Below are 13460 nucleotides of genomic sequence, written 5' to 3' on the forward strand. Positions count from 1 at the left end.
ACGTGCAAGCCCCTTACCTGACTGAGTGAGATGGGTTGTAGTTTTTTATGCTCAGCAAAGCCTAAGTAAATCAATGCCCACGTGGGAAGTCCTCAGTCATCTTTCAACTGCCCGTTCAAATGGTACCTCCTTTGAGGAGCCTCCCCTGAATTACCTAATCGAACCTATTCTTCCTTCCTCTGTGCTATTGTAGAATCTCATATGTGTCTCTTTTACAGCATTAATCTTATTTTATTCAATTTTAGATTTACTGTATTATTTTTAAAATTTCATATTAATTTAGAATTATCTTGTCATTGTCTAGAAACCACAGTTGTCTTCAAATATGGTTGCATTAAATTTATAGGTCCATTTGGGGAGAATTGACATTTGATAATCTTAAACCTTCTAATCCATGCGGGTGATACTATCTAGTCTTTTATTTAAACATTTTAAATATCTCTCGGCTTATACAATGTATTATAAAAATTCACTGTAGATGTGTTGCACATCTTCCAGTAAATTTATCCCTAAATATTTGATGCTTTCTGATATTATTGTCAATGGGATTTGTAAGATTGTAATTTTCCAGTTGTTCGTGCTGGTTTATTGGTTTTTGTGTGTTGATCATGTGTCCTTTCACCTTGCTAAATTCACTTACTAATTCTAGTTTTGGTGTTTTTTTTGTTTGTTTTTTTTTAAGGATTTCTTGGAATTTTCTCTGTAGACAATGATGCTGCCTGTAAAGAAAGTTTTACTTTTTCCTTTCCAAACTGTGTGACTTTTATTTCATGTTCTTGCTTTATGCATTAGCTAAAGGCTCCAGCCTAGAATTGAATAGATGGGTTAAGAGCAGTTATCTTTTCATTGTTCCCTCTCTCAGGGGAAATCTTCAATCTTTCACCATAAAGTATGTTGTTAGCTGTAGTTTTATTTCAGAGTTGCCTTTTGTCAAGTTTAAGAAATTCACTTCTAGTTTTAGTTTTCTGGGCATTTTTATCGTGAAGGATTATTGGTGTTTTTCAAATGCTTTTTCTGCATCTATTGAGCTGAATACTTGATTTTTTTTTTTTTTTTTTTTTTCGGTATGCAGGCCTCTCACCGCTGTGGCCTCTCCTATTGCGGAGCACAGGCTCTGGACGCGCAGGCTCAGCGGCCATGGCCCACGGGCCCAGCCGCTTCGCGGCATGTGGGATCTTCCCGGACCGGGACACGAACCCGCGTCCCCTGCATCGGCAGGGGTACTCTCAACCACTGCGCCACCAGGGACGCCCTGATTACTTGATTTTTAATCCTTCATTCTGTTAATGTGGTCAAGTACACTGATTGTTGTTTAGATGCTGAGTTGGCCATTCACTCCTGGGAAACCCCATGTGGTCGTGGTGCATTATTTGAACATATTGCTGGATTCAACTGGCCAGAATTTTGTCAAGAATTTTTGTATCTGTATTTATGAACGATGTCGGTCTGTGATGTTTTTCTTGAACTGTTTTTGCCAGAATTGATATAAAAGCTTGTTTTTAATTAAAATTTATTTTATAATCAAACATATACATAATTTAAAATCATCAGATAGTGCTAGAAGGCTGATGGAGTAAGTAGCATTAGTTTCAACTACAGATAATTTGGAACGCCAAATATTTGCACTTAAACAAGATATATATGTAGTCTCATTTAAAAGCAGTCTGAAAGGAAGGGAGTCAAGCTGGTATGGCAGCTCCACTGTGTCATCAGAGACCTAGGCTCATTTTCTTTTCCTGGTTATCCTTAGGGTCACTTCATATTCCAAGATGGCTGCTGGAGCCCCATTCATCAAGTCCATATTCCAGGCCATCAGCAAAGGGGAAGGAAAGAGAAAGGTGGTCTGCCTCTCACTTTTACAGAGCCTTCCAGAAGTCCCACATGACCCTTCTAGTTATGTTTCTTTGGCCATCATTGTATCATATGACCACATCTAGTTGCAAGGAATGCAGGGAAGTGTAATCTTTTAGCTAGGTACATTGCCCAGGATTTACTGAGGAAGAAGAGGAGGATGGATACAAACATTATGCTGAGGCAAAAAGGCCAAGACACAAAAAGGGTACACACTGTATGATTCCATTTATCGGAAACTCTGGAAAAGCCAAATCTAATTTCTAGTGACATTACTGATTGCAGGTCAGGACTGAATGGGATGGGGCAAAAAGAAACTTTGGGGAATGATGGAAATGTTCTGTAACTTGATTACATGGGTGTATGAATTTGTCAAAATTCATCCAAATGTATACTTAAAATGGGTGCGTTTTTGTGTATATACTTCAATAAAGTTAATTTTTATAAGTTTGGAAAATCTCAGCAACCATAACAAAACTACTCTTAAATTTTGTTCATGTCCGTCATGTCTTCATTCGTTTGCTTTCCTTTGCATGACTGAAATCAGAACGTACCTAATGACTTTGAATCTTGCTTTTTTCATTTAACATTACATCATAAAATTTTCCATATTGCTTCATTAATTTTCATAACCACCATTTTAAATGACTCTATAATCTTTTGGGAATTGAAAATGTAATCTATACTTACAGTAAAAAAAAAAAAAAAAAAACACAAACAAACTTCGGAGACCCCCTACACAGTAAGAGCTAACTCTTCCCCTGAACTCTGACCTTTAAGGCCCCTTACTTAGAAGTAGTGGACAATCCAGTTTCTAGTATGTACATTCAGAAATAGTCTATGCATATAAAGACAAGATGTGAACGTCTTTCCCTCTCCTTTTAGACATAACTAAGACAATACAAGATGCTTGCTTTTGCCCATAATACAGCTTGGTTACCATCTCATGTTCATACATCAAAAGGGGCCTTGTTCTTTTTAACCACTACATGTATGCTACAGTGTACTGAACCAATATTGATAAGCACTTAGGGTTTTCCCAGGTTTTTTTTTCTGTTTCCCATACCACAAGGTATAATGTTGAAGTTTTGACTCAGCTATCAATTTACAGTAGATGCCACATTCCAAAGGCAGTGCTAGCCTGTATGCAAAATGTACCACAAAAGTAGCTGAGAGCTTGTCACATGATCATTGAAACCTCTCAGCTAAGCTGAGGATATAAAAGGGTGGAGAGGGAAGAGATTGTGAAGGGATTTGGGAGGGCTTCCTCCACCCGTTAAGGTCAAGAAAGACTTTCTTCAACAGGTAACTCAAAGGGCTCAGTATACGTCCCTACAGTCAGGGGTCTGACTTCTGTCTAGGAAACACCGAGGAGGAAAGAAATACTAGAATGATCTCTTAAGGGTATAAAGTGGTGTGGCTCCTGCTGTGCTCATCCTGTGGGCTCAGGATTTTTCCAGAGAAAATTACACAAGTTTTCCCGTGCAGCAGTTGGCTCTAAGTCGGTGCCATCTACACCCCCCTCCCCCTCCCACTGGCTTCCTCTGGTCTGTCAGCTGGAGGCAAGGCCAGCTTTGACCTCTTTGCCCATGAATCACAACCTGTTTCTCTCATATGCTCAGCACAAGTCAGGGGCGGACAGGCCAGGACATCTGGATAAGGTCTGGGTCCAGTTCTCAGGCTGGCTCCTTGCCTTTGACCATTCTTCGGCCCCTAGCCCACCTACCCTGTGGGCTGGGCTGAAATAGAGACCCCGTGGGTCACTGTGCTGAGCCTGAAGGGCTTCTCTCTTCCTTCCTCCCACCTGCATCAAGACAGGTGCTTCTTCGCACCCCGCTGCTGCCCTCCCGGGAGAGCCTGCTTTCTGGGCTTCTTTCCCCTCATTTGCTCCTCTTGATCTAGAGGCCAGTTGCCAAGGTCATGACATGCACACACTCCCTACGTGATCTGTCCTTGCAGTCCTTGGGTTGTTCTCTCTCTGCTCCTCCCGCCCTCAACTCTGCCCAGGGCTGGCTGTCCCCAGAACAAGGCATACGCTCAGAGAAGACGAGCCCCTGTTAGCATCCTTGGGAGCAAAGCAAAATTCTGCAAGGAAAGTCACTGCCCATGAAGATAATATCCAACAAGGTGCTTCTCAAACTTTAATTTGCATTGGAAGCATCAGAGGATCTTGCTGAACCGCAGACCCTGACCCAGGATATCTGGATGATGAAAGTGTGCATCTCTAACAAGCTCCCACGTGATGCCAGTGCTGCTAGTCTGTGGACCAGACTTTGAGTGGCAAAGACTTAGGACATTCCAAAGCCAAAGTGACTTTTAAAAAGTCATTCTTTGGGGTCATCTCATAGGTAGAGAGAGCAAACAGAATTAAAAATAAATTACTGGGACTGCCCTGGTGGTCCAGTGGTTGAGAATCCGCCTTCCAATGCAGGGGACGCACGTTTGATCCCTGATTTGGGAACTAAAGATCCCACGTGCCGCGGGGCGACTAAGCCCGCACGCCACAACTAGTGAGACCGCGTGTTGCAACTACAGGGCCCATGTGCTCTGGAGCCCGCACACCATAACTAGAGAGAAGTCCACACACCGTAACCAAAGATCCCGTGTGCTGCAACTAAGACCCGATGCAGCCAAAAATACATAAATAAGTAAATAAATATTTTTAAAAGATACATCCTCAAAAATAAATAAAATTAAAAATAAATTATTTAAATATTGTAAAGCACAAGGGCTTTTATTTCTTTCAAGGATACGTATTATCATGGAGTGGAGTGACAGAGGGCTAAAAAAGAGGGTCCTGTGAATCTGCCGCAACAAAGAGGGAAGCACTAAGATTCACAGGTCTGTTTTCCTGCTACATGTGAGGGCTTCGAAACAGCTTGAAAATGCCTGATTCTCACCCATAGACCAGGGTGCTATGACGGATTCTCTTATCCATTTTTTTTTTCTTGGCCATTTTTAGGGCGTTTTCTAACCCTCCTTGAGTGTGTTCTTATCTATGCATTGAACAAATGAACAAAGAATTGGATTAGTTTGCTAAGAAATTAGTTTCCTCACTGTACAAAAGTAAACTCTGGTCCCATCACTATGTTGTCACAAAGTCTGTGCACTGTTCAAGTTAATGATGCTTTCCCCAAACCTAAGCCAGGCTTACACCTGTTTCCTTCTATTGCCGCTGCTTGCCCAGGGGTTGCTCGGGGTTACATGAATGTGTTTTCCTGAGCAAGGCTGGGCAGTCACTGTTGCTGTCCTGCAAGGACAGCCAGAAACAGCTCTTCTGTGATCACCTCTCCCCGCCTGTGCTGGGTCGGGGTGGGGATGCAGGAGGATTGGCAGGGAAGCTAAGAGGCTGCTTTGAGAGGCTGCCAAGTAAAGTGCTGCACGGTTATCTCTGAGTCATCAGGGCAGGGACGAGCTTGGAGGAGTGGGGTTTTCCTGCCAGTATTGTGGTGTCTCTGGGTATGAGCAGATGCAATTGGCTGTGTGGACTGGCAACCAGCCCCGTGGCTACTGCCTCATTTGCATCATGATTTACATGGTTGGGTCTTAGACACTCATGGGTAGGCGTTTTTCTGAAAGGTTTAGACAGACACATGCTTTATGCCTATCTAGGCAAGTGAAGAGTTCTTTGGAGTGAAGAGCAGATTTTTGGCTGTTTCTTAATTTGTGCATTTCTACCAGTGGTGCCAGCTGCTAATGCAGTGATAGCTGCACCTTATGAAAAGCTTCACGTGGGGCCCTTGGCGTTGGAGAGGAGAGGCCATAAGGAGAACTGGTAAATACAGCCCTGGTTTTTGAGGAACTGACAGTCTGAGGCAGGAGGAGAAGCAAAGGAAGATCCTGAGAAATCATGAAGGAACTTCTGTGCAAATGGGTTTAGGAAGCACAAGGGCACGGGGCGGTGACCGTGGAGAGAGCAGAGGTGCTGCAGCCCTAGGGGGCGGGGGGAAGCAGAGGGGAATTCGCTGTGTCCTCTAGGGAGTTACTTAACCTCTCTAGGCTTTAATTCCCACCCTCATCCCCACATCCCACAGCGAAATCCCACAGCAACTGCCAGCTCAGTTGCTTGGAGGATTAAATGACAGAATGCATATAAGATGTCTGGAGCAGCACCTGCTGTCAGTGGCATCTGTCACAATTATTATTGTCAATAGGATGGAACCGCGGACCAACCATGATGCTGTCTTTCACATTTAGCCTTCCACTGTGAGGAAGGCCTGCCCTGAGCTCCCTCACTCCCTCAAACCTTGGGTTTTCCTTGGAATCGACAGCACCAGTGAATGGCTGGACAGAGGGCAAAGTGCCATCTGTGGCCACCAAACAGGACAGAACAGAATGAGGCTGAGAGGTCCACTTGAGGGTAAACGTCAGAAGTGCAACCTCAGGGACAGAGAGCATCACTCACTTTCTACCCCCAGCCAGCTGGCTGGAACGGGTTGGCAGACTGAGAGGTTGCATGATGAGTAGTTACGAGCATAGGGCCAAACCGGGTTCAAATCTCAGCACTGTCACCATTCATATCCCCTTGGGAAAGTGACCTTAACCTCGCTGCATCTCTGTTCCTTGATCTGTCAGATGGAAATAATCATAGTGTTGTTGTGAGAATCAGAGAAGTTAACACATACAAAGGGGTCAGAACAGTGTCTGGCATGGAGTCAACACACTATTCTTTAAAAAAAAATGAAAAATTATTTATTTATTTTGGCTGCACCGCATCGGTATCTTTGTTGTGGCACGCGGGATCTTTAGTTGCGGCGCGTGGACTTTTAGCTGCAGCACGCATGTGGGATCAAGTTCCCCGACCGGGGATCGAACCACGGCCCCCTGCATTGGGAGCGCGGAGTCTTTTACCCACTGGATCACCGGGGAAGTCCCTGCTATTCTTATTTAGCAGAGATCCTTGGGTATGACGTTCTGGGTTTTGTCCCTCTGCGATAATTTTTGGGGAGGTGGCTGGCCTGTGTATGGTAGTGTGAGGGGGGGCTGTGGCGGCAGAGGACTGAAGACACCCAGGTGGGCAGGCAGAGCCCTGCCTTTGCCCTGGTCTGTGGGTTGTCAGGGAAGGGGAGGATAAGGCTGCTTGCCAGGAGGGAGGAGGATGTGCTTGTCCAGGGTCTTAAAGTTCCTTTAAAGGACTCTAACGAATTTTCTAGGAACATCCATGAGGAGCTCGGGGCCCTGCCCAAGGTGTCATCTCCTCTTGCAGGTGGAGAATGGCTGTGTCTCCATGACCCTTCTGGGGCACCATGCCCACCAGCTGCAGCCTCTGCTTCCCAACCCGCCAGCAGCCCCTCAGCCCAGGCACTGGTGCCTAAACCTTACCCTGGCAACATCTGACTTTTCCCACCACTACTTTCCCCTCTTTCGTGTTCCTTCTTTACTGAAACAAAACAAACAAACAAACAAACAAGCAAAAAACCCTTGTTGTGTCATATCTAGTCTTGTAAGTCACTTTAGGTCGCTCTTGGAATAGGCAGAGTATAAATAAATAAACTTGTTCCTGGAGTTCTCGTTTACCTTTCTTCAAGTTTTTACAGCAGTGATTTTCAAACATTTTTTTCAGAGAAATCCCCCCTCCTCCGCTTTTTTTTTTTTTTTTTTTTTTTTTTTTGATGTGGACCTTTTTCTAAAAGAAGATGTTGGGTGTAGGAGTTTATTAATTTATTTTATTTATTTTTGCTGTGTTGGGTCTTCGTTTCTGTGCGAGGGCTTTCTCTAGTTTGGCAAGCGGGGGCCACTCTTCATCGCGGTGAGCGGGCCTCTCACTATCGCGGCGTCTCCTGTTGCGGAGCACAGGCTCCAGACGCGCAGGCTCAGTAATTGTGGCTCACGGGCCCAGCCGCTCCGCGGCATGCGGGATCCTCCCAGACTGGGGCTCGAACCCCTGTCCCCTGCATTAGCAGGCGATTCTCAACCACTGCACCATCAGGGAAACCCGATGTGGGCCGTTTTTAAAGTCTTTATTGAATCTGTGACAATATTGCTTCTGCTTTATGTTTTGGTTTTTTGGCCATGACGCATGTGGGATCTTAGCTCCCCGACCAGGGATCAAACCCACACGCCCTGCACTGGAAGGCAAAGTCTTAACCACTGGACTGCCAGGGAAGTTCCGAGAAATCCTTTAGAAAAATTTTTTTTTTAATTTTTGGCTGCATTGAGTCTTCACTGCTGCTCACGGGCTTTCTCTAGTTGCGGCGAGCGGGGGCTCCTCTTTGTTGTGGTGCGCAGGCTTCTCATTGTGGTGGCTTCTCTTGTTGCGGAGCATGGGTTCTAGGCGTTTGGGCTTCAGAAGTTGTGGCGCACGGGCTTAGCTGCTCCACGGCATGTGGGGTCTTCCTGAACCAGGGCTCGGACCCGTGTCCCCTGCATCGGCAGGCGGATTGTTAACCACTGAGCCACCACGGAAGCCCCCGAGAAATCCTTTTTCAAAAATGAAATATTTCGGGCTTCCCTGGTGGCGCAGTGGTTGAGAATCCGCCTGCCGATGCAGGGGACACGGGTTTGTGCCCCGGTCCCGGAAGAGTCCACATGACGCGGAGCGGCTGGGCTTGTGAGCCATGGCCACTGAACCTGCGCGTCCAGAGCCTGTGCTCCGTGACGGGAGAGGCCACAACAGTGAGAGGCCCGTGTACCAAAAAAAAAGTCTTATTGACTCTTCTATTATAAAAGATAATCATTGTGAGTTTAAGTAACAATTTGGTCTTAAATATTACTGATGGAATGTCACAGTTAAATGTGGCTCCTTCATGTGAAATGTAGAAGAAAAAACTTCAGAAGTCATGATGGAACAGAGTTTTAACTGATAACTGACACAACATCTCTATCAGCTGCCTCTGTCTCCCCCATACCAGTGAATTCCCCATTCCTCAAAATGCCTCCACTTTCCGGTCTCCCTCCTTAAAGAGGGTTTAACCCTCTTTCTTCTCAACTCCCAACTCCATGAAGCCTCTTGTAACCTACCTAGTCCAAACCTTGTAGCACTATGTCAAGCACAGGCTGCTCTGAGTTAGGATGCGGGCCTGGCTCCCCCAGGGAGGGGATAACGTGGTGTCTGAATCACTTTGCACTTAATGGTCAGCCTACACTAGGGCAGTGGCACCAAATAACTGCCACCGTTATGCTCTAATTCTGCCTGGTACCTAACACAGTGCCAGCTTCTAAAATAATTCAAACTTTTACGGCCGTGTTGGTATAAGTCAAATATATTAATATCATATGTCAAAACATCTTCTTCAGACCTAAAATTAATTTTTTTCTTCTGATTAAAAAAAAATTGCAGCATTTTTTTAAGTCTCCCAAAATTCTGTAGTACTTGGTACTCGGCAGGTATATAAGACTGCTGCTTGCTAGCTATGTGGACTGGGCAATTTACTTAACTTCTCTGGGTTTAGTTTTCTCATTTGTAAAATGAGGATAATAATAGGACCCAATTTGCCAAATTAAATGTTATCTATCACTTGTTTTGCACAGTTAAAAACTGGGAAGCACAAAGGAGAAAATCTTAATTTCTTCTTGTGCTCTGATCCAACCTCAAAGTTAGTGTTTCACTGTACTCTTGGCAAAAACAGACTTCCTATTTCAAAGGAAAAGCACCACAAAAAACAAATGAAACCAAACCAAAAGCCCTTTCTGAGACATCCAAGGACTCTTGCCAAGCACCAGCTTGATGAGTTCATAGTAAATGAATCAGAGACACACGCTTTAGATTTCCCTCTCAAAGTCCCAAGAGAGAAACAGGAAGGTGAGGATTTGAGAGAGCTCCTGGCTGTGCCAGCCCCACTCCACCAGCTGAGCGAGAGATCAGAGTGTCCAAGAGCCCCTCAGACATCCTTCCCCTGGGCTCAACTCACATTTCTCATTTGAATGTGTCCTGTCCCAGAGAGTAGATGCCATCGAAGGGCCCTGACAAGAAACCAGATAGTAAACACGGCACCCCAAACCCACTATTTGGTTATTGCTTAATCCTCCACCTCTATTCCGTCCATTTCTAGCTGCAGACAGGTAGGATTTCTAAGAAAGATCTGGGGGGTGGAGGTGGTGGACTGGCTCTCTGTGGGTGATGTTCTCCAGGAAACTCAGCTAGCTTCCTGAAAGATGTCATACACTGGAATGTTCTCAGGGGCTGGCAGGGGAACCCTGGAATGACTCAAGTGAGGACCTGAACCAGGAAAGGGTGGGTTATGGCCTAAAACCACACTCTCCTCTCACTTTGTCAAACTGCGTCCATTTTACTCACAGCTTTATCTCCTACCCCAATAACCAGGAAGACTTCCTAGATGAACTAGAAGCCATTTCCACCCCAGGTCCCGCTCACACCTCCAACACCCTCATTTGCATATGCCGTTAGATTTTATTGACAGCTGAGTGATCTGTGAATAGCTTCAGCAGGGTCCACTAATGGAATGCAACGAGTTGGATCGCAGCTTTTAAAAAGATCTGCTCGACATCCAGTTTGGTTGAGCCCCCCCCCCCACCAGAGCCAATTTGTCAGAAAGTCAGTCAATACACGTGGAGTGATCGTGCACTGCTAGCAAGTCCTTTTGCCAAGCACTGGTTAGTGCAAGACCGAGACAGATGTTAAAGAAAGACCTGACCCTGACTCCTAGAGATGGAGAAGTCAGGAAAAATATAAACGGAAGCCACCAAGAACTCCAGACGCAAACATCTACAACCTGACTTGTTAACCTGTGTGGTCATGCCCAGCAGAGGTAAGTGTTCCCCACTGTCTTAATCTGGCTAAGGGTCTAGAGGCCGCTTCTTCCTCTCTGCCCAAGCAGGCCTTTATATGGAGCACACAGTATCTCCAATCCTAAGTGGAAACAAAACAAGTTTGGCACTACCGCTCACCCGCTCTAGGCATCCCCCCAGCCCCAGGAAGCAGGAGGGGCTTCCTGCCTAGAGGAGAGTAAAAGGCTCTCACCACTCAAAACTGGGCACCACGCATCCCACAGCAGAGAAGGGGAGCACTCAGCAGTTGCATCAGCAGATCTGTGTAAGAACCCACCACCTGGAGAAGACAACATGAATGCAGAATTGTAGCTGGAGGCTGTGGTTTGCGGTGACCACTGTGACCCACTGTAATTATCATGCACCAGGAGAGGGCCTGTGCTGGGCGTTTTGGAGCACAGAGATATATAAGACAGCTCTCTGGCCTTGGGGCATCCTATATGAAGAGTCAACCAAAAGCACAAGGCTGTCTGCATTCAATGCCAAATGGCTGATGTGCACAGTGTATCAGAGGAAAAGAAATAATAATGGTAACATTTATTGAGCGCTTCCCATGTGTCAGAGCGCTATTCTAAATGGTTTATATATACTTAATTTTTCCAACAACCCGTAAGGTAGGTACTAGTAGTATTCTCATTTTATTGATGAGAAAAGTGAGGCTCAAGGAGGTTAAAGAATTCACTTGGTGTCACATGATTTTTAATGGTAGATCCAGGATTTGAACTCAAAATTCCACTTCCACAAGCGTGTTTTTCTTAAGAGATGGGAAAGGACTCTGGGAATGAGAGGTAACAGAAGGCACAGGACTCTGACTCTTTTCTTTTTCTTTTTCTTTTCTTTTTTTTTTTTTTTTTCTGTGTGTGTGTCTCTGTGTGTGTGTGTGTGTGTGGTACGCAGGCCTCTCACTGCCGTGGCCTCTCCCGTTGCGGAGCACAGGCTCCGGACGCTCAGGCCCAGCGGCCATGGCTCACGAGCCCAGCCGCTCCGCGGCATGTGGGATCTTCCCGGACCGGGGCACGAACCCGTGTCCCCTGCATCGGCAGGCGGACTCTCAACCACTGCGCCACCAGGGAAGCCCTGACTCCTATTTCTGTTACTTATTTTTGATATAGACAGGGAAATTCAATGGCTGAGTTTTAAAGTAGGAGCATGCCTTAACAGTCGAGAGATCGTTTCTGATGTTTAGTTTTGCAATATTTAAAATCCTCAACTTGTGAGCATGGTTTTAAATTATATATTCAGTATCTTGTAATAATTCTCTCTCTATATATGAATCACTTTGCCGTACACCTGAAACCAACACGATATTTAAAATCAACTATATTTCAATTATAAAAAAATTATAAAGTGCGAGAGCAGTGGGCTGGGACTGGCTGGCTGGCGGGGAAGGGGAGGAGCTGAGGGGCAAAGAGGAAGGGAGGGCCGGGAGGGAGAAGCAGCTCTCCTGGGGCCTGCCTGCGTGTCGCTGCGGAGTCCCAGGCTTGCCTCTGCATCCTGCGCTCCCTGATGCGGCCTCCGTGTCACAGGCGGGACGGAGGACGGAGGGGAGGGGCATCCCGGTCGGGTGGGCGTGGGAGAGCATCCTCAACAACCTCTTTCTTCCTCCTTGGGGTCGAGTCGTTCGCGAGGCAGCTCTCTTATCCTGGTGGGTCCCGTCCCGCAAGGGTCCCGGGTCCTGACCCTCGTTCCTCGGAGACCCTGTCAGGCAGGACCCAGAGTCTCCTGAAGCACAGCGCCATCGTGTGGCCGCTGACAGGTGCCTCTGGGGCTCCTCTGGCTCCGCTCTCCCGCGCTCTACCCACCTGTGCTGGTGGGTTTCAGTTGGCTGTCTTCTGGGGCAGGGAGCCCAGAGGGAAAGTGGGCCTGCCTGCCGAGGCCGGGAGCAGATTTGCCTGGCTCTGAGAACTGGCTTCTCAGAGCGTAGCATATTGGAAGGAATGATCATTAGAGCTGGGCGGGCCAAGAGCCCTGCCCCCCTTGCTTAGGAGCTTTTGTCCCTGAGCCTCTTGGGGCCTCAGTTTTCCCATCTGTTAAAGGGGCATAATCATACCTGGTGGAAGATAAATCGCGAAGCCTCTAGAAGCCTCCACCTCCTGCAAGCAGTGGGAGCTCAACGTGTCATTGATGGTGCCATAATCCTCAGTCACCCCAACAGGTCTCAATGCTGCTGAGACTCAGCCTTGGCAGACGGCAGGTGTTCGGGGTGCAAACCACTAGGAATGCCTTCTTAGTGCCAGCTTAATAGTGGGATAGCCCCAGGGCTAAATATTTGCCTATTCTCATAAAAGATAACAGTCCAGTTGGTCTTGCAAACCACATAGGAACAGCTGGCTAATCTGTTCACCAGCCCAGGGGAATGCTCCGTCTTCACCATTTACTTCTGCCTCCCACGTCTGCCCGAGGGAAGCCCTCTGGGAACAAACACATCCCACTTCTGAGAGGCACTGCAGTTGCAGTGGTGAGGGGGAGGCAATAATGCAGGGGATCCCGCAGACCCAGAGTTCACTTGCCAGGTGAGGACCTGGGGCAAGTCACTAACTTCTCCAAACCCCTGTCTCTCACCTGTGAGTCAGACATCTTAGCTCCCAATTCCTTAGGCTTTGTGGAATTAAATGAGGTATTCATGTGAAACGCTTAGTACACTGGATTTAGTATGTATTAACAACACCAGAGAACTTATTAAAATACTAGTAACCGGGCTCCACCCTGAGTTTCTGAATCAGTATATCTGGGGTGAGGCTCAAGAGTGTGCATTTCTAATTTGCATTTCACGAGATGCTGCTACAGTCTGTCCCAGGACCAAACTTTGAGAAGGACTAATCTCACATATACTAGACCTGCAATTCATGTTCACGGGGACTCCCCAGCCATCCAAGTACAAA

This window comes from Kogia breviceps, chromosome 1, assembly GCF_026419965.1.
Source record: "Kogia breviceps isolate mKogBre1 chromosome 1, mKogBre1 haplotype 1, whole genome shotgun sequence".
NCBI classification, from domain to species: Eukaryota; Metazoa; Chordata; class Mammalia; order Artiodactyla; family Physeteridae; genus Kogia; species Kogia breviceps.